General features: G+C 49.8%; 1 long non-coding RNA gene across 1 annotated transcript in view; it reads right to left on the bottom strand.

The window, feature by feature from the left end:
* Positions 1–3,034: 3,034 nt before the first annotated feature.
* LOC132348795 (uncharacterized) overlaps positions 3,035–19,954 on the bottom strand; it is a 28,189-nt gene continuing 11,269 nt past the window's right edge. The window contains exons 2-3 of the long non-coding RNA XR_009497556.1: positions 13,701–13,766; positions 3,035–6,200 (exon numbers count right to left, since the gene is read on the bottom strand). This is a non-coding gene — a long non-coding RNA (uncharacterized LOC132348795). The remainder of the gene's footprint in view (positions 6,201–13,700; positions 13,767–19,954) is intronic.

Genomic DNA, 19,954 nt, shown 5'->3' with positions numbered 1-19,954 from the left:
CGATGGGAGCGAAGACCTGCGGCGGCCCCGCGGTCTGCGGACACAGCCGACCCGTCCGGCGGGAACCCGCGGTCCTCCCAGCTGACCCCATCCTCGCCCCGCTCCACTCCCTCCAAGCTCGGAAGCCTGTGCTTCTGCTAAACCAGAGACCCTCCCGGGCCCCCGCCGAGGCTATCTCAACCCTTCAAACCCGTCTCCTCCACTGTCCCCTCGACTCCCCACACCGCAGGACCCCAAGGCTTTATTGGGCGCGCGTCCACGGCAGCACCTCCAGGCCGGGCGCGGCGCTCAGCGGTTGCCTTGCCCGCCCGCCCGCCCTGGTGCACACAGCAGGCGCTCGGTAGACGGGCCTCCACCGGAAAGACCGCGTCTCCTCCGTGGACCCGGAGCGGCTGTAGCGCCCGCGCCCCGCCCTCCTCCGAACTCACCTGCGCTTCGCGGGCAGCTCCCGAGGCCCGGCTCCCGCCTCGAGCGCCCGCAGGGCTTTGCTCCTCCAGCTGAAGGCGCTCGGACAGCCGGGCGCGGGGCGCGGGGTATCTAATGCCGCCGGGAGCCACCTCCACCCACGAGGGTTAGGAGCTGGCCGGTACGTCCCGCAGCTTCCCCTTCCCGGTGGGACAGTTCTGGGGTGCATCCTACCCGGTCCCTCAAATGGTCCCCGGAGGATGGAGTCCCAGGTGCTGTTGCAGGTAACCACCCACTATCGCACCATCACCTCCCCCTTCCTGTCTCCTCTCTCGTCCCTCCCTGTGCTCTGCCTGCACCTGGGCTTGAGCAGGGTCTGCTCTGGTGTAGAACTTCATTCCAGACCTCGGTCTCACCTCCTGCTTACTTCACACGCGACAAACTTTTGTCCCGCGTCTGCTGGCATCAGGCAGTGGTGACGGGGTGAGGAGAAAGTTCTGTAGCCCCTGCCCCGCCCCCTGCGGTGGGCATCTGGGCACCACGTCCAGGGAGAGAACTGGGAGGTTTCCTCCCTCGGGTCAGTCCGGGGTCTGGGCACCCTCTCTGGCTTCTCCAGAAAACCCCTCCATCCACGGGTGGCCCCACGGTCCTGCAGGCGTTGATCCCGCCCTTCACTCCTCCCTCCCTCAGTCATTGGGGTCTGGCGGGGCTCCTGGTCGGTAGCTGCCCTGGAAAACCCTCTCCCTGGGCCCTGCAGGCTGGTGCTGCTAGTGGACGGCTCATCAGCCCCTGTGGTTCCCTCCACCCTGCCCACCTGGCTGTGAGCAGCCACTCCATTAGGAAAACATCCTTAGTGATCCCAGCTGAGTTGCTGCTGGTCTGTTGTTGCCTTGAGAGAGCTGGGGGCCGTGGACAGCATCCGGCTCCAGCAAAGTGTTCGGTATTCAACTCAGATGACCTCGACTCAAATCCCAACGCTACCTTTTACTTCCAAGCTGCTAGGTGTCTCTCAGCCTTTGCTTCCACGTCTGTAAAATGGGTATGATAATAGCTATGCTAATGTCTCGGTAATCTCAAAGTGGCAAATAACAGACCCCTCTTCAGACCCACTCGGAGAAGAAGAGGACATTCTCTAAGGGCCCTGGGGCTCCTGACTTGACAGAGGAACCCGAGCCAGGTTCTCATCCAGGTTCCTTTGTCTCTCTGTCTGCTTCTCTCCTTACCTCACACTTGGCCAACTGTGGTTCCCCTCCAGTTCACCAGTCTTTACACTCTGAATAAATACAGACTTTATTCCACAGAAATGGGCCCACACGTGCACGCACAATGAGCTGCAACCCGCTTTTATTCACTGATCGCCAGAAGCCTCCCCCGGTATCACTGGATATTCTTCTGTGCTGCAGCCGCACTGCCCCACGTACTCTGGATGTTCTACTAATATTTATTTCTTTGACTTGTCCCTTACCCTAGGATGTTTTGTAGTGACTGTCACCAGTGTTTGGGGCACACGTCCCTTCCAGAGCCCTCTTCCAGGACCCTTTTTTGGGGGGGGGGGGCACGCTGCATGGCTTGTGGGATCTTAGTTCCTGGACCAGGGATTGAACCCAGGCTCTCAGCAGTGAGAGCATGGAGTCCTAGCCACTGGACCGCCAGGGAATTCTCCCAGGATCCTTTCTGAAGCAGGGACTGACTTCCTTCCCATCCTGATTTCCTTCCTCCACCCCAGCCCTCGACCTGGCTTCCACCTGGGGCTCCCTACACACAGCGCGGTGCAGGCACGCATCCTCCCCTCCAGTCCTGCTCTGACTTACTGTGAGCTTTCTGAGGACAGCCCCCTTTGGGACGAAACCATCTCCAGTTTGGTCCCCGTTCCCCGGCAACCGTGACTTTTAAAACACGGTTGACTCTTGCGCTGAAGAAAAGCATGAAGCTACTCTTGTCTCCTTCCCCAAAGGCCTGTTTTCAAGTTCAAACAATAGCAATTCGATTGAGCACACACGTCCACATCCCTCCTGAGGCCTTCGAAAGAGGAAGAGGACACCACAGAGCTTTTTAAAATATTGTACAAAATAAAGTTTTGAATATCGGGTCAGGCACAGTCCCTGGGGGCACAGAGGGCACTCAAACTGGGTGATTTGAGGGGAGTTCAGCAGAGAGATGATTCACAAAGGAGCAGCAGGATTTAGGAAACGAGCGCGGGGCTGTGCAGAATCCTGGGCTCAGCAACATCGAGGGGCCCTTCCCAGAGCTGACGAGTGATCACCAGAACCCAGAGAGAATGACCGCGTGGAGAGGGCCCTAGGCAGGAGCTGGGTGGGGCCTTTAGGAGAGGGAGGCACCCGACCTGTGCAGACCCAGAAAGGAAGGAGCTGGGGGGGTAAATACCCAGACCTCACTTTCCTCCTGCCCCCCAGACATCATCCCACTGGATGGACCCAGCTGGAAACAAGACATCATGGCTTAAGTGTCCAGAATCCCAGGACCCAGGTCAGAGTGGAGAGGGACCAGGGGGACCTGGGCGGGGAGCAGGGAGGAGGAGCGCTGAAAGATATACTCTCACAAAGCCTTTGAAAGTGTGCAGTCCAATTAGAAATTATGAATTTATTGAACAGGGAGTAGTCATTTGCACAACTAAATAATGGTTTTGATTTTACAAACATTTTCAACTCGTTCCCTTTAAACTAACAAACTTCCCCCTGCAGTTAAAATATGGTTCAATTTATGGACAATTCAGCTGATTCAGAGCTGTTCAGGACCCCAGACGTTCAGGTAAATCAAACCAGGGCGCACGCAAGGGCTGGCTTGGAGTTACGCATACTTCCCAACAATGTCCCCTCCAGCGACCTCCCTGACAGCACCTGAGTGGGGAAAGGGCAGATAGTTTCCCAGAAGGAAATTAGAGGCCGAGAAAAGAGGGGGCAGATGCTGGAAGGCCAGGAAGCCAGCCAGCCATTCCATGAGGCGCAAACTAACTTGCAAAGCTCACTCCGTTCATTTAGTGGCTGAGTCCTGATCAAAATACCAGCCTGTCCTCCCCGACAGCTCTCGTGAATATTTCAGGCGGCCTTCCACCTTGACCTATGATCTTTAAGCGTCCGACCAGCACAATCTTTCCCAGAGATGTTCTTTCTTGATGCTCCCATCAGGAACACTCAGGCCTACCACAGGAGCCCCCTGCCTTGGGAGATCCAGGAGCCAGTGAACATTTCCCAAGGAAAGTCCTTATGATGGGATTTTTTCCTGTGCTCGTAGCTCCCCAGGTACGAGAGGTCACTGCAAAGGTGTACTTCACTGGTAACAGTGTAACACATGACAGCATTAAGGATAGACCCTCATGCAGCTGGGGGCTCTGCTCAATGCCAAGCCCCAAGGTGCCCACAGAGCCCCAGCCAGCAGACATGCGGCTGAGTCCACTGTCCTCGCTGCTGCACCCAGGACAGCGCATCTGCCAGCACTCTGCTGGATACCTGACCTCAGCTAGAAGTCACGGACACAGACAGAACCTCCACGTGCCCTCCAGCCGTCCCAAACGGCCATGTGCAAACCCTCTCCTGGTTCTTCATCTCTTCTCACCTCGTGCTAACGGGTAATCGTGCTTCACAAACTTGGAAGGTGGATACAGAAAGCGCCATCCCGAACCGGGCGGAACAAACTGCAGGAAGCTCAGAAAACACTGTGTATTTAAAGAGCCGTTTTGAACAACTGACCTTTTCAGACAAATCCCAGCAACCTTGGCACCGCCCCTGAGACGGCAGAGTGGGGAGGGTGTGCGGCCATGGTGGCGTGTCAACGACCGAGTCTCAGCAACACCTCCTGTGCCCTCTTGAAATGCCTACTGTTTCCTGACAATCGTGGTGGCCGTGGACAGGCTGGTCCCCGATGTCATATTCCCTCAATGGAGGCCTTTGTCTCCTGCCAGCAGCTCCACAGCCCTTGTCTTCACGATGTGTCACCTTCCACCGGAGCCCTGCTCTGTGGACAGTGTAACATGTTCTGGCAGGGCTCAGAGGAGGCGTCCACTCCCTCCCAGCACGTGCAGAAGTGCCACTGACAGGATGCAGAGCGGAGACCTTCATCCCGGAGCTTGGCCGGAACTCAGCCAGCCTGAGTGGGGGACGGTTTCATCACACCCTCCAGCTCCAGCCTCTCCCGATCACCTTCCAGCCACATGGCATCCCGTCCCTGTTCCCATGGTAACCAGCCTTTCAGATGGACCCCCACCTTCCGGCAATCAGTCCCTTCCCACATTTCAGAGGGCTGACCCGAGCAATCTGTTGTGGAAGGGCAGGATGTGACTAGGTCATAACAGCCATCGTGGCTTCCACCTTGCTCTCCCCGGGATCACGCCTCTGCCACGGGGTGAGGGCACTCAAGCAGCCCCGTGGAGAGGTCCATGGGGTCAAGAACTGAAGCCTCCTGCTAACGGCCAGCATGAGCACTGCATCCATGTGAGTGGCCGTCTTGGAAGCCAGTCTGCCAGCCCCAGTCAACCCTTCGGGTGAGTGTAGATCTTGCATCTTGACGGCAACCTCATGGGAGACCCTGAGCCAGGACCGCCCTGCTAAGCCACTCCCAGATTCCAGACCCACAGAAACTGTGAGACAGTAAATGACTGTTGTTGCTTTAGGCCACTAAGTATTGTTACACATAACATGGCATTAGGGAGCCTGATATTCTGGGTGATAAAGTCTGAAGCCTGCAGGGGCAAAGAGCAGAGTGGTGAAGGGCAGAGAATGGACATGGTCAGTGATCCAGCACACGTGGTTTCCTGATTCCTTACTGTCCTGCCCCTCGTTGTAAAAAAAGGAAGGAGGTGTTAAAAATGCAAGTTATCCAATATGCTCCAACCACCAGTCAGTACCTAGGACACCCCCCCCCCACCATGAACTGGACACTGCCCTCCCACAAAGCACCCCAAATCATGTTCTTCTTATAAAAAATTATACAGCTTTCTTGACTAAAGCCCCGAGCTCCTTTTCACAGAAACTACAGCCTGGCCAGACCCCCTCAACCAGTTCTGCACTTGGGCAATGGATTTCTCTTTAAAATCTAACCTTCTCTCTCGTCAGTTTTATCTTAGCTTCATTCTAAAGTTCCAAGCTATCGAAATAACTCATCTCAGCTCAGTGATCACTTTCACTCTTGCCCCCAACATTACGTCACCTTCATATCTGATGCCATAGTTTCTCACCATCTGCCATCTGGAAAGTTGACTGAAATAGTGACCTGGGCAGAGCTAACCGCAGAGCCCTTCGGCCCTCCATTACAGACTCCACTACTGTCTGGGGCCAGAGACCCCTTGACGACAAACACTTTGCAGAGAGTTGTGCAACCTGCCATAAATGCCCTGGAAATGCTCTCGTTATCAATGAGTTTTCCAACCCATTATTCAAATGCTGTTTGGATACAGTTTATTCATTCACTCTATTCACCAGCACTGTCTACAAAGAAAGTCATCTTAGCTTGTGTATTAGTTTCCTGCAGCCACTGTAACAAATTACCACAAACCTGTTCATTTAAAACAATAGAAATATATTCTCTCACAGTTCTAGAGGTCAGAAGTCTGAAATCTGTTATCACTGGATGGAAATCAAGGAGTGGGCAGGGCTGTGCTTCCTCTGGGGGGCTCTAGGGAGGAATTGGTTCCTTGTGTCTTCTAGCTCTGGTGGCCGCTGGCATTCCTTGGCTCGTGGCTGCATCACCCCAACTTTCAAGTCCAGCATCTTCAAATCTTTCTCTGCTCTGTCTTCACTTCACTTTCTCCTCTCCGTGTGCAGGTCTCCCTCTGCCTGTCTCTTATAAGGACACACATAATGGCATTCAGGGTCCAGCCGGATAATCCAGGATAATCTGTCTTAAGATCCTTTGTCACATTGGCCAAGACCCTTCTTCCTTATAACATCAATAGGTTCCAGGGATGAGGACCTGATATCTCTGGGGGGCGGGGGGGGGGGGATGCATTATTCAGCTCACCCACACCAAGATTTCCCACCTCCTGATCACTGCATTCTTTCCTAATGTTTACAAATAAACCATGTCATGCTCTGCTCTATCATTTTCCAAAAGGTTACTGTCTCTACTTTTATCAATCCACTTAAGAACTCTGCTTCCCCAGGCCACATCAGTCCGGACATAAAAATGGGGTCATACAACCCTCAGAATGGGAGAAAATATTTGCAAATGAAGCAACTGACAAAGGATTAATCTCCAAGATTTACAAGCAGCTCATGCAGCTCAATAACAGAAAAACAAACAACCCAATCCAAAAATGGGCAGAAGACCTAAATAGACACTTCTCCAAAGAAGATATACAGATTGCCAACAAACACATGAAAGGATGCTCAACATCATTAATCATTAGAGAAATGCAAATCAAAACTACAATGAGATATCATCTCACACCAGTCAGAATGGCCATCATCAAAAAATCTAGAAACAATAAATGCTGGAGAGGGTGTGGAGAAAAGGGAACACTCTTGCACTATTGGTGGGAATGTAAATTGATACAGCCACTATGGAGAACAGTATGGAGGTTCCTTAAAAAACTAAAAATAGAACTACCATACGACCCAGCAATCCCACTACTGGGCATATACCCTGAGAAAACCATAATTCAAAAAGAGGCATGTACCAAAATGTTCATTGCAGCTCTGTTTACAATAGCCAGGACATGGAAGCAACCTAAATATCCATCATCGGATGAATGGATAAAGAAGATGTGGCACATATATACAATGGAATATTACTCAGCCATAAAAAGAAACGAAATGGAGTTATTTGTAGTGAGGTGGATGGAGTTAGAGTCTGTCATACAGAGTGAAGTAAGTCAGAAAGAGAAAAACAAATACAGTATGCTAACACATATATATGGAATCTAAGGGAAAAGAAAAAAAGGTCATGAAGAACCTAGTGGCAAGATGGGAATAAAGACACAGACCTGGGCTTCCGTGGTGGCGCAGTGGTTGAGAATCTGCCTGCCAATGCAGGGGACACGGGTTCGAGCCCTGGTCTGGTAAGATCCCACATGCCGTGGAGCAACTAAGCCCGTGAGCCACAACTACTGAGCCTGCACGTCTGGAGCCTGTGCCCCGCAACAAGAGAGTCTGCGACAGTGAAATGCCCGCGCACCACGATGAAGAGTGGCCCCTGCTTGCCGCAACTAGAGAAAGCCCTTGCACAGAAACGAAGACCCAACACAGCCAAAAAATAAATAAATAAATTAAATTAAATTAAAAAGACACAGACCTACTAGAGAATGGACTTGAGGATATGGGGAGGGGGAAGGGTGGGATGTGACGAAGTGAGAGAGTGGCATGGACATATATACACTACCAAACGTAAAATAGATAGCTGGTGGGAAGCAACTGCATAGCACAGGGAGATCAGCTCTGTGCTTTGTGACCACCTAGAGGGGTGGGATAGGGAGGGTGGGAGGGAGGGAGATGCAAGAGGGAAGAGATATGGGAACATATGTATATGTATAACTGATTCACTTTGTTATAAAGCAGAAACTAACACACCATTGTAAAGCAATTACACTCCAATAAAGACGTTAAAAAAAAATGGGGTCATAATAAACAAAAACAGCATTTCTCAAGTTGGCCATTATTGCTGGTTCTCCAGCCCGCTAGAAACATCGGGAATCCCTAGAACGTATCTCTTAAGTGGAGGCAGCTTAGAGGTTGAGATCACAATCTCTATTTGGACTGTCCGGGTTTGACCCATCACTGTGACCAACTGTACTTTCCAAAGATGACCACAAAAATCTCTCCCATCCCAATGCTCTTCTGCAGTGTGGACTTGACCCCCGATCCCATCAAGAGGTGGAGTCCATTTCTCCACCCCTTCGATCTGGACGAGTCTATTGTGCGTTCTCCCATAGAATGTGGTGGAAAAGACACTGTGCCATCTCCAGGCAAAGCCCTAAACTGGGCTGGCAGTTTCCCATTCCTGCCTCTTGGAATGTTCTTTCTTGGGATGCTCCTTTCTGAAGCCAGCCACCCGGCTGTGAGGAAGCCCACCACACAGAGAGACCACTTGGCCGACAGCCCCCGCTGAGCTTCCAGACGGCCAGAGTGAGAAGCCTCCATGGACGTCCAGCCCAGCCAAGCCTTCAGAGGCCTCATGCCCCACCAACATCTGACTGCAACCACAGTGGACCCCAAGTAAAGACCACTCAGCGAGCCCAGTCAACGCGCAGAACCACAAGTGACAATAAATTGTTGTCTTAAGCCACTGAGTCCTGAGGTGGCTTATTATATACCAATAGATACTCAAATGAGCCACTTATTAACTGTGTAACCTGAGGCAAGTGACAGGCCTTAGTTGAGGGTCCAGCCAGAAGCAGACCCTGCAACAAAGACCTGGTGCATGTAGTTTATCTGGAAAGCCAGGAAGGAGAGTGGGGAGGTGAGACAGGGAAGAGAAGGCAGCCAATAAAAGGATAGCGTTTATGAGTGGGTTACCACAGTGACCAGTCCCTCCAGGGACCTACAATTGTCTCATCAATGAAATGGTGCAGCCATTGTGGACAACACTATGAAGTTTCCTCAAAAACTTAAAATTACTGTGTGACCCAGAAATCCCACTCCTCAGTATATATCCAAAATAACTGAAAACAGGATCTCAAAGAGATATGTGCACACCCATGTTCATAGCAGCATTATTCACAATCACCAAGAGGTGGAAGCAACCCAAGTGTCCATCAGTGGATGAATGGATAAACCAGATGTCGTACATACCTACAGTGGAATATTTTTCAGTCTAAAAAATAAGGAAATTCTGTCATATGCTGCAACATGGATGCATCTTGAGGACTTCACGCTAAATGAAATAAGCCAGTCACAGAAGGACCAACGCTGCATGATTCTGCTTATGTGCAATATTTAAAGTAGTCAAATTCATAGAAACAGAAAAGTAGAATGGTGGTTACCAGGGACTGGGGGAGGGGAATAGGAGCTGTTCAATGGGTATAGGGTTTCAGTTTTGCAAGATGAAAAGTTCTAGAAATCTGTTGCACAACAAGGTGCATGCAGGTAACACTGGAAACTTAAAAATGGTTAAGATGGTAAATCTTACATAATGTGTTTTTTTACCACAATTAAAAAAAATTGTCTCAGCAAGGAGCAAACAAGTTGGGGTATTCACCATCAACTCCCTTGTTGAGGGTCACTCTTGGGGTGTTAACTCCCCCCCCCACGCTAAGGGCCAGAGAACACCCTGTACAGAGATGCAGGAAGCCATCAGCACATATGGGACTCTCGGGGGTGACCTCTGGGTGAGCAAGGACCTGGGTGGGGCACTTATGGGGTCTGACACATCACCTACCTTTGAGTCTCAGTTTCCTTGTCTGTAAACAGGAATAAGCAATACCCACCTGGACGGAGGTTGTGAAGGCTATTTTGGGTGACAAAAGCTCTCTGCCTGCTCCCCCCCACCCCCGGGGCCTCCCCAGTCTGAATTTAAGTGCACACAGCTCAGTCTCGAGTTAGGACCACCCCCACCATCACACACCCTGCCTCCCCGCTTTTATTTTTACAAATCAGTGAAATATTTGCCCAGCCCCAAACTTTTGGAGCCAGCCTCTGAGTTTTGCAAAGACCGAGGCAGTAGCTCTGGGTCCCAAATGCACACTCCACCTCCTCCTGGACTCCGACCCCCCCCCCCCCCCCGCGCCAGCTCACAGATGTCCCCGCTGAGAGAGGTGGACACACAGGCAGCCTCTCTCACCAACCTCCACCAGCGTGACATCGCCTCCTCCGGCAGACAGACTTCGCCCTTCTTTATCTCGCTCGTTTCAGGCTCCAAGCACGGCTTTAGACACCCTTTCTGGAGGCTGGGAGAAAATGTGCTAAAATACCAGCAGCGGTCCAGCTGGTTGTAGGACTGAGGGAGTAGCTCTTTTCTTCTCTATGCTTCCTGGATTTTCCACAATAAACACATTCTATTTTTTTATTGACAGAAAAACCAATTGTGTTTCTTAAGCAAGCCACCTAAAAGCCCTGGTTGCCTCCTCACTTTTCGTAGCCTCAGCTCATTCTGAGTGTCAGTTTTTCAGCCATTATTCTATTTCCTGCCTCTCTGGTTTGAGTCCTCTGCCTTTGGACCTTTGCTCCGTCCTTTGAACATGTGAGCTAATCACAGATGCTTGTGCAAACCACACCAGCCTCCCTCTAGGTGTCTTGATTTTCCTTCTCACTGGGAATATTTACAACCCAAATTTGCTTTACAGTCTCCCAAACCAAGAAACTACCCTCATGTTCTCCTGATACGATGCACTGAGAAGAACGTGCCATCCCGTCCCTAATATAGGAGGAAACATCAGACAGACCCAAACTGAGGGACAGTCTGTAACATAACCGGCTCTCACTCTTCAAAACTGTCAGTGTTGACAATGGCTCCTGTCCTCCTCCCCAGCTGGAAGCACAAGGGGAGTTTTCCCCCAATATTCACCTGTGAGAGCAGATTGGGTTTCTGGAGGTAATTCACAAACAGGTGAGGACTCCTTTCGCACTGGGCCCCCTCTGAAGTTTCAACTCTTAGCCTGGTCTACACTGAGCCCCTGGCAATTCGTCAATTTCCGTTCCGGTTCCCTTCCCCAGCCTGGGTTCCTGTGCAGCTTTCTGCTGCTGGGGCCGTGATTCTCTGCGCTTACCTGTCGGTGCCTCCGATGCGGGGGCAGCAGTTTGCCCTGTGGCCTCACTTCTTTCACAAATCTAACAAGAGTTGTTGATTTTTAAAAAAACAGGACTTCCCTGGTGGCGCAGTGGTTAAGAATCTGCCTGCCAATGAAGGGGACACGGGTTCGAGCCCTGGTCCGGGAAGATTCCCACATATCACGGAGCAACTAAGCCCGTGCGCCACAACTACTGAGCCTGCGCTCTAGAGCCCACGAGCCACAACTACTGAGCCCACGTGCCACAACTACTGAAGCCCGCGCACCTAGAGCCCGTGCTCCGCAACGAGAGAAGCCACTGCAAGGAGAAGACCGCGCACTGCAACGAAGAGTAGCTCCCGCTCACCACAACTAGAGAAAACCCTTGCACAGCAACAAAGACCCAATGCAGCCAAAAATAAATAAATAAAATAAATAAATTTTTTAAAAAAGAAAAGCATTAAAAAAATATATATATCTTAAAAAAAAAAAAAAAAACTGTCAGTGTTGTGAAAGACAAAGAAAGCCTGAGGAACAGCTCCAGACTGGAGGAGACACGACCACAGGCAACTTGTGATCTCGTGATCCTGGATATCCTTTTGTTTAAAAGGAAGGTATTGGGACAATTGGTGAAATCTGAATCTGGATAAGGCCTGATATTACATCACTGGATTGATAGAAGTTTCCTGAGTGGGGTAAACGCACTGTAGTTCTAGAAGAGAATGGCTTTTGTATTTTTTGGAATTATACAACTGAAGCTTTGGGAGGTAAAGGGTATCCTATCTGCAACTTATTCTCATATGACTCAGAAAAAACAAAACCAACACACACACACAATATGGGTGAAGAGTAAAAAACAAGTTCTTTGTTCTATTCTTGTGATTTTTCTATAAGCCTGAAATTATGTTGAAATTAAAAGGGAAAAAAATCCCACAAACCTCAGGCACCGCAGGCCCATCAGCCCCTGGGGCTGTCCTTTCCGTGTCTGTACCTTTAGTTCTCTGACGAGAACCTCTTCCTCCTGTCTGGGGGCTCATCCCTCTCTCACCCACAATTCCCCGCTGACTGTCAGGATTTCCATCTGGGACTATCTCAGGATCCCTTTCGCTAATGAAGATAAAGAGGCCCTTCCCTACCCTGCTGCAAAGCAGGAATTCCCCTCCACGGGGGATCCTGGATTCTCTCCATCACAGCAGTGGTTCTCACCCTCAGGAGTCCTAAAAACTCCAAGCTGAGGAAACACCCTAGATTAGAATCTCTGGTGGGGGAACCCAAGCACCTGTGCTTGGAAAGCTCTCTAGGTAATTCTACTGAGTAGCCAAGACTTTAAAAAATCGACCCTACATCCCACCCAGAAAGACAACAATAAAGACCCCCCCCCCACCCCGGCTGCATTCCAGAACAATCAAACCAGAAGCTCCAGGGTTGGGGCCCAAGCAACTGACTTTTTTAAACTCCCCAGGAAATTATACCGCCATCACGCTGATTTCTAAATACAAAAATAAAAGAAACAATCGAAAACAAATCAAAAAATAAAGAAAAACAATCAACTGGAAACAGGTGATTCCAAAGGGCACCCACGTTTGAGAACCAGCGACTGAGGACGGCGGTTCCCAAACTTCAGCTGCATCCGAGTCTCCAGTGAGGCCTGATAAAGCGCAGATTGCTGGGTTCCACCCCGGGGTTTCTGATTCAGTCGGTCTGGATGGGGCCCGAGAACCTGCATTCCTAACAAGTCGCTTGTCAGGGGACGCGCCTGCTGCCCCTCAGGACAAGACTTTGGGAACCACTGATGAGAATCTCCCTATTGTGTGTGGCGCTGGGATCAGCGAGGTGGCACCACCTGAGAGCCTGTTAGAACTGCAGACTCTCAGGCCCCCCAGATCTCCTGACTCAGAATCTGCATATTAAACCAGCTTTCTTGATTTCCGAGCCACACTGCGCTAAAGGAAGCCCCCACCATCTCACACACATACACGTGTGTTAGGGCCCCGAGCGCTCAGGACTCAGGATGGGGTGGCTGCATCTGGGGAGGACCCCCATCAGTATGACCCAAAAAAGCCCTCTCATAAAAGATGGTTAACATGACCCAGACAGGCAGAGGCCGCCAGTCTGCTGGACCAGGATGAGGGGAAGGGGGAGGGCAGAGGCCCTGTAGGGGTTAACCGTCCAGAAAGCACAGGTGGGGGTGAACACCCCAGGAGCCCCCTGGTCTCCCCTTTGATTTGACCTCCAGAGAATGAAGTTGACACAGCTGCCTGACTCCTAGGAGACTCCTGGCTAACCCAGTCACTTGACGTTCTTGACCTTGGACTGATGCAGCCCCTTTAGCGACACTGAGCAGGGAGACCAGCTCAGAGCTGGGTGTCTGTCACCGCCGCACCGTCATCGTTGCCTGCAGGGGCTGCACTTAATTGTCTGCGGGCGCTGCCCCGAGGCTGCACTTCACCGGCTCCTCACGAGTCTTGAGGTCGGTATTTATTATTAGCCCCAATTTACAGATGAAGGAACTGTGGCTGCGAGAGATGAACTTGTTTGCCCCAAACCACAGCAGCTGTTAAGTGGCAAGGGCAGAACTGACTCCCAAATCTCTCTGGCACCACCGTCTTGACAATAAACTAACCTGAAGCAGAACCCTTACCTGGAGAGCAGGAGCCTTAACTGGCCACTGTGCTCTTCCTGCGTTTCCTCTCTGGTTTCTCCTTTGCTGAAATGACAGAAACAGAACTTATTCTAAAGCTGTGACCCTTGGGCATGTGTGGCTATTTACGTATAAATTAATTAAAAGTAAATAACATTTAAAATTCAGTTTCTCAGTCACACTAGCCACGTGTCAAGCACTCAACAGTTTCACGTGGCTGGTGGCTACTGAAATCGCATAGGACAGATTGTAGAGCAAATTTCCAAAAGTTCTATCGAACAGCACTAGTCCAAAAACTTTTACATGCCCTTCACTACCCACGGTCACTCTTCATTCCAAGTTAACTTTAAAAAAATAAAGAAATGAAACTTCAAACCCACAGAGTGTGCTTTTACCTTGTTCTCATTTGTCAAATAGAAGCCAAAATTTTCAGCCATGAAACATCAGGTGTTAGAAGGGAGGCCCCTACTGGCAACACATGGGATTACAACCTAGCACAATCAGACACTGGAAACTGGCCAGAGGCTGGGGTGGAACAGCCATCGCTGAGGTATCAGGGAATCCACAAGTGTGGGAGAAATTCCATATCTGGATACGATCAGGGATGAGACTCCATGAGGACACTCTGAGTCAGAGAATCCATCCATCGCCAGACTGAAATCTCCAGTATCATATACCTCATGCCTAGCACAATGCCTGACACCAAGAAGACACATAATAAATGTTACTTACTACTCAATTTCTAAAAATCTAAAATCAGTAAATGGCACGAATTTTCCAGTCACTTATCAAAATGGGCATATAGGTTTCTGCCTTTGATATTCTGATGTGATGATTATGTAACTTCCTAATAAAGCTTGGTCTTGATATTAAAAAAAAATTAGTCACTTAAATAACTGATTGATTGATTCTGAGGATTCCAGAACTGCACCACTGATCATTTAATCCTTTAATCTTTTTTTTTCCCAATTGGACACGTCCTTTTTTTTTTTTTTTTTTAATTTTATTTATTTATTTATTTATCTATTTTTGGCTGCATTGGGTCTTCATTGCTGTGCACAGGCTTTTTCTAGTTGTGGCGAGCGGGGGCTACTCTTCATTGCAGTGCATGGGCTTCTCATTGCGGTGGCTTCTCTTGTTGTGGAGCACAGGCTCTAGGCACGAGGGCTTCAGTAGTTGTGGCACGTGGGCTTCAGTAGTTGTGGCTTGCGGGCTCTAGAGCGCAGGCTCAGTAGTTGTGGCACACGGGCTCAGTTGCTCTGCGGCATGTGGGGTCTTCCTGGACCAGGGCTCAAACCCTTGTCCCCAGCATTGGCAGGTGGATTCTTAACCAATGCACCACGAGGGAAGCCCCCATCCTTTATATTAAGAAGCCAATGGAGAAACAGGATTTACTATTTCAGACACTTAGCTGACACGAGAGTGTTCAATAATCAAGGGTGGTTAGAACTTTATGAAATCATCAAGAACAAGATGTCAAAATTTTTGAGTCTCTGGTAAAACATGAAAAGACATTCCTGGTTTTTCCTTTGGCCCAAGGTGGCAGGAATGAAAGATCGCCTGCCTGATTGGGAGATGAATCAAATCCCAAACCATTCATTTATCCATTCAGTTCACAAGTACAGACTGGGCCGCATGGGAGCCAGGTGGCAAAGGAAATGAGCTGGCGGCTGCTTATCTGAGCCCTGCACACAAAAGAACACAACGCATCCAAAGCTCATCCCCAATCTGGAAAGCACCCTGGGCCGAGCAAATGCTCCACAAAGACCTGGGCTGGGGAGGGCAGCCTGTGGTCTCTGAGGTCTCTTCTGGGGATCTAGGGGTCCAGGTGCTGGGAGCCCTGGGCTATTGGATGCAAATCTTGACCGTGAAGAAATTGGAGTATAGATAGTGATGCAATCCTAGGGCACTGCAGAGGACCCCCAGTTACTGGGGAGGCTTTTCATGGGATCCAAGCAAGCCAATCAACAGGTCTGAGTCAGGGCTGTATTAATGATCTGGTGGCCTAAGGCTGCCTATAGGTCGCTGTCCAGAACTGGAGGGGACACAGGGTCTGGCCTAGCTTCACGGGGATGGAAGAGTAGAGAATGGAGAATATCATTTATTGCAAGATCCAAAACAGCCCGCTATGGATGGTCCCCCATTTGATGAATTTCACTGGGTTCCAGTCTTGTGCGTGGTCCTGTTCTAGGTGCTGGGGAGACAGATCGGTAAGCTTCCGGGGCTGGGGTCAGACTCATTAAAAAGGGCCCTTCTCTCTCATACTCCTCTTCACAAGCCCACTTGAGCCCCCTCTCAATTCCTGGCATAAGTAAGGCACTATTTCACGACACTTTTACCTTAATTAAAAGGTCTCAGATACCCATACCCAATGCGCAAACGACTTGGACAGGGGAATATCCGAATGGCTGGGAAACATGAAAAGATGCTTAACATCAATGGTTACAGGGAAATGCAAATTAAAACTACGAGTGCTGCGACTGCACACTCACCAGCATGGCCAAAACCAAACCTCTGGAAATGTCCAGGGTGGGTGAGGTTGGGGAGAAGCATGCACTGTCAGTGGGAGTGTGGATCGGTCCAAGCACTGCAGAGAACTGTCGGGCAATTTCTGTTAAAGTTAAATAGGGACTTCCTTGGTGGCGCAGTGGATAAGACTCCATGCTCCCAATGCAGGGGGCCCGGGTTCGATCCCTGATCAGGGAACTAAATCCCACATACCGCAACTAAGAGTTCACATTCTGTAACTGAGGAGCCTGCCTGCCGCAACTAAGACCCGGTGCAACTAAATAAATTTTTTAAAAAAATAATAATAATAATTAAAGTTAAACATACACTTAACATACAACCAAACTCCAACTCCTGGGGATAAATCCAAAGGAAAGGAGGGCGCTCATGCACCACAAAGGCCATGTCCAGAAATGCACATCACAGCTGAACCGTGAATAGCCAGATCCTAAACATAACCCAAATGCCCATCAGTGGAAGAATGGAGAAATAGCATGTACAGCACCGAAGGGAAATGACCGAATTGCTCTTGTATGCGATAATATGGATGAATCTCAAAAACAATGTTAAGGAAAAGAAACCAGACACAAATGAGCACATCCCGTATAACTAAATTTATATGGAGTTCGACAGGCAAAACTCCTTGGGGGGAATTCCCTGGTGGCGCAGTGGTTAAGACTCTGTGCTCCCAATGCAGGGGACCTGGGTTCGATCCCTGGTCAGGGAACTAGATCCCATACGCATTCCGCAACTAAGAGTTCACATGCCACAACTAAGGAGCCCGCGAGCCGCAACTAAGACCCAGCACAACCTAATAAAAAAAACAACAACAAAAAACACCTCATCCATGGCGCTGGGGTCAAAATAGTGGCCGCCTGCTGGGGCAGTGGGAGGTGGCGATTGGGAAGAGGGCTTGAGGGGACTCACTGGATGATGGAATGTCCTCTGTGCTGATCTGGGTGGTGGTCACACGGGTGTAGACACAGGTAAAAATTCATCAAACTGTCCACCTAAGATTTGTGCATTTTACCGTGTGTAGATTATGCCTCAATAAAAGCGTAAAAGCAATCAAAGGTCTTGGTGACCACACTTGACAGAAGCTTGGCTGAACATCAAAAGCTTCCATGAAATCCCATGACCACATCCCCTGGGAGTTTAACGGAACAGTCCCAAACACGGTCACAGTCCCCAGGCCCTTGGCAACAGTTTCCATCCTTACTGCTCACCTAGCACAAAAAAGGATGTGACCCTTTCCAGCCAAGCGGGCTGCAGCCCCTCCCAGAGCTCTCAATGGACTCACTCCCTGGAGTTGTCCCCCAACAGCTCCCAAGCACCTGGGGCTGAGTGCTGCCAGCGCAGCCCTGCACCCCCGGAGCCAGGCCTGCTCAGAGCCTCGGAGACGGCCCTGCTGGACTTTAGTGGAAACTTACGGGGCCCTGAGCAAACTGGACATGCAGGGCTGGCCTGCAAGGAAAGATTAGACAAAGGAAGAAACGCTTTAGGAGGGTCCTGTATGTTAAATCACCTTTTCTGTCAATCAACTATAATGTAAAAAAATTTTTAAATAAATAAAACACTTTTTTTTTTAATACACATTTCTTCATTTCTTTATTTATTTATTTTTATTTTTTTTGCTGCATTGGGTCTTTGTTGCTGCATGCGGGCTTTCTCTAGTTGAAGCGAGCGGGGGCTACTCTTTGTTGTGGTGCGTGGGCTTCTCATTGCGGTGGCTTCTCTTGTTGCAGAGCATGGGCTGTAGGTGCGTGGGCTTCAGTAGTTGTGGTGTGGGCTCAGTAGTTGTGGCTCTCCGGCTCTAGAGCGCAGGCTCAGTAGTTGTGGCACACGGGCTTAGTTACTCTGTGGCATGTGGGATCTTCCCTGACCAGGGCTCGAACCCGTATCCCCTGCATTGGCAGGAGGATTCTTAACCACTGTGCCACCAGAGAGGTTCAATAAAACACTTTTTCTGCTGGAATTGTGCAGCTTCAGCCGTGTTGCACCCTAGCCCGTGGACTTCTCAACTTTGGCTGCATGTCGAAGCACATGGGAATCACAGGGAGCTTTGAAAGGTAGGATGTCAGGCCCACCCCAGCCCAGAGCAACCGAATCAGACTCTCTAGCACAGTGATACTCAGAGCGTGTTCCTGAAGCAGGAACTTGTCAGAAGTGCAAATTCTCAGGCCCACTCTGACCTCCTGGATTCTGGAGCTGGCCCTGCCAATCTCTGTGGTAACTGTTCTAAGAAGCCCTCCCAGTGATTCTGACACACGCTGCAGTGTGAGGACCACTGCTGTAGTTAGAAGTTCGCATTTCTAACAGGTTCCCAGGTGGTACAGACGCTGCTGTTCTGGGGACCACACTTTGAGAACCACCACTGTCTGTCTAAAGGTTAGAGCCAAGCTCTGGGAGGTGGGAGGGGAGATTAAAAGCTACGCAAGTGAGTGACTCTGATGCAGGTGAGGGTTAATAAGGGCTTCCATGGACTTTCATCATCGAATCTGGCAGGAGGGGCACACCTGGGCGGGAGGCCCACACAGGTGAGAATGTTACAGGAGAAGAAGTACAATTTGTTCCTGGGGCTCCTTTTCACCCCATAAAACTGCAATGTGGGGTTCCTGGTGTGGCAGGAGTTACTTTCCCATCCCTGAGAGTTTCTTCTGGCACTCCTGGACCTGGAGAGGTTTCTGGTAGAACACTTTGCATAAAAGTCTCAACTGGGGGAAAAGCCTGATTTTACCCTCAAAGGTTAATCTTTGGTCCAAGATAGATGGGAAGCAAGGGCAGGGAAATCGAGGAGTAAATGGAATGAAGAAGAAGAGGGTCTGGGCGAGGCTGGGCATGAGACAGGGATAGGCTGGAAGAGAGAGCTGGGGTGGGGGGGCGGGCAGGGAGACATGTCTTCTTTCTAAGGAAGGCTGACCCTTTTTTTTTTTTTCAATTGAGCCCCAAAAGGGTTTTGTGCAAGATTAGAGAGAGGTGCTGAGCAAGCTGATCTGCACAGCAGGAAAGAAAAGGATTGAAGTGAGTCCAGAGGACTGGGAAGGGCAGGGAGGCCAGCACTTGGGGAGGGTGGGAGCATGGTCAGGCTCAGAAGATTAAAGCTTCCTTTTCTGAAAAGACAGACCACAGGCTGGGAGAAAAGAGTCACAACACATATACCTGGAAAAAGACTTGCATTTAGAATATAGAAAGTACCTGTACACCTCACTGGTAGGAAGGCAAACAACTCAATGAAAAAAAAATGGCCAAAAGACATGAGTAGGCCCTTCACAGAGGATACACAGATGGCCGACAACCACATGAAAAGATGCTCAGCATCATTAGTCATCCGGAAAACGCAAAACACCACATAACACCCACTAGAATGGCTAAAATTAAAGACTTCCAATACCAAGTGTTGACAGAATGGAGGGCATCTGGAACTCTCATACCCTGCTGGCAGAAATTGAAAATTGTACAACCACTTGAAGAAATTCTGGAGTTTCTTTTAACATTAAACATACACCTACCCTAAGACCCAGCAAATCCACTCAGATCTTTCCCAGAGAGCAATAAAAACTAATGTCCACAAAACAACTTGTAGCTATATTTATATATACGCCGCAAAAGTCTTTGCAAGTGCCAGGGAGGAAAAGTTTCCTCCACCTTCTTAGGTTTGTGATTGGGGCCTGCAAATTAAGGTGACAAAAGACAGAGTAGCAAGAGAAAAGGCAGAGTTTATTTATTCATACATGCAAGAGTGCCCA

Source organism: Balaenoptera ricei, chromosome 15 (assembly GCF_028023285.1).
Source record: "Balaenoptera ricei isolate mBalRic1 chromosome 15, mBalRic1.hap2, whole genome shotgun sequence".
NCBI classification, from domain to species: domain Eukaryota; kingdom Metazoa; phylum Chordata; class Mammalia; order Artiodactyla; family Balaenopteridae; genus Balaenoptera; species Balaenoptera ricei.
This window is presented reverse-complemented; position numbering and strand designations above follow the sequence as displayed.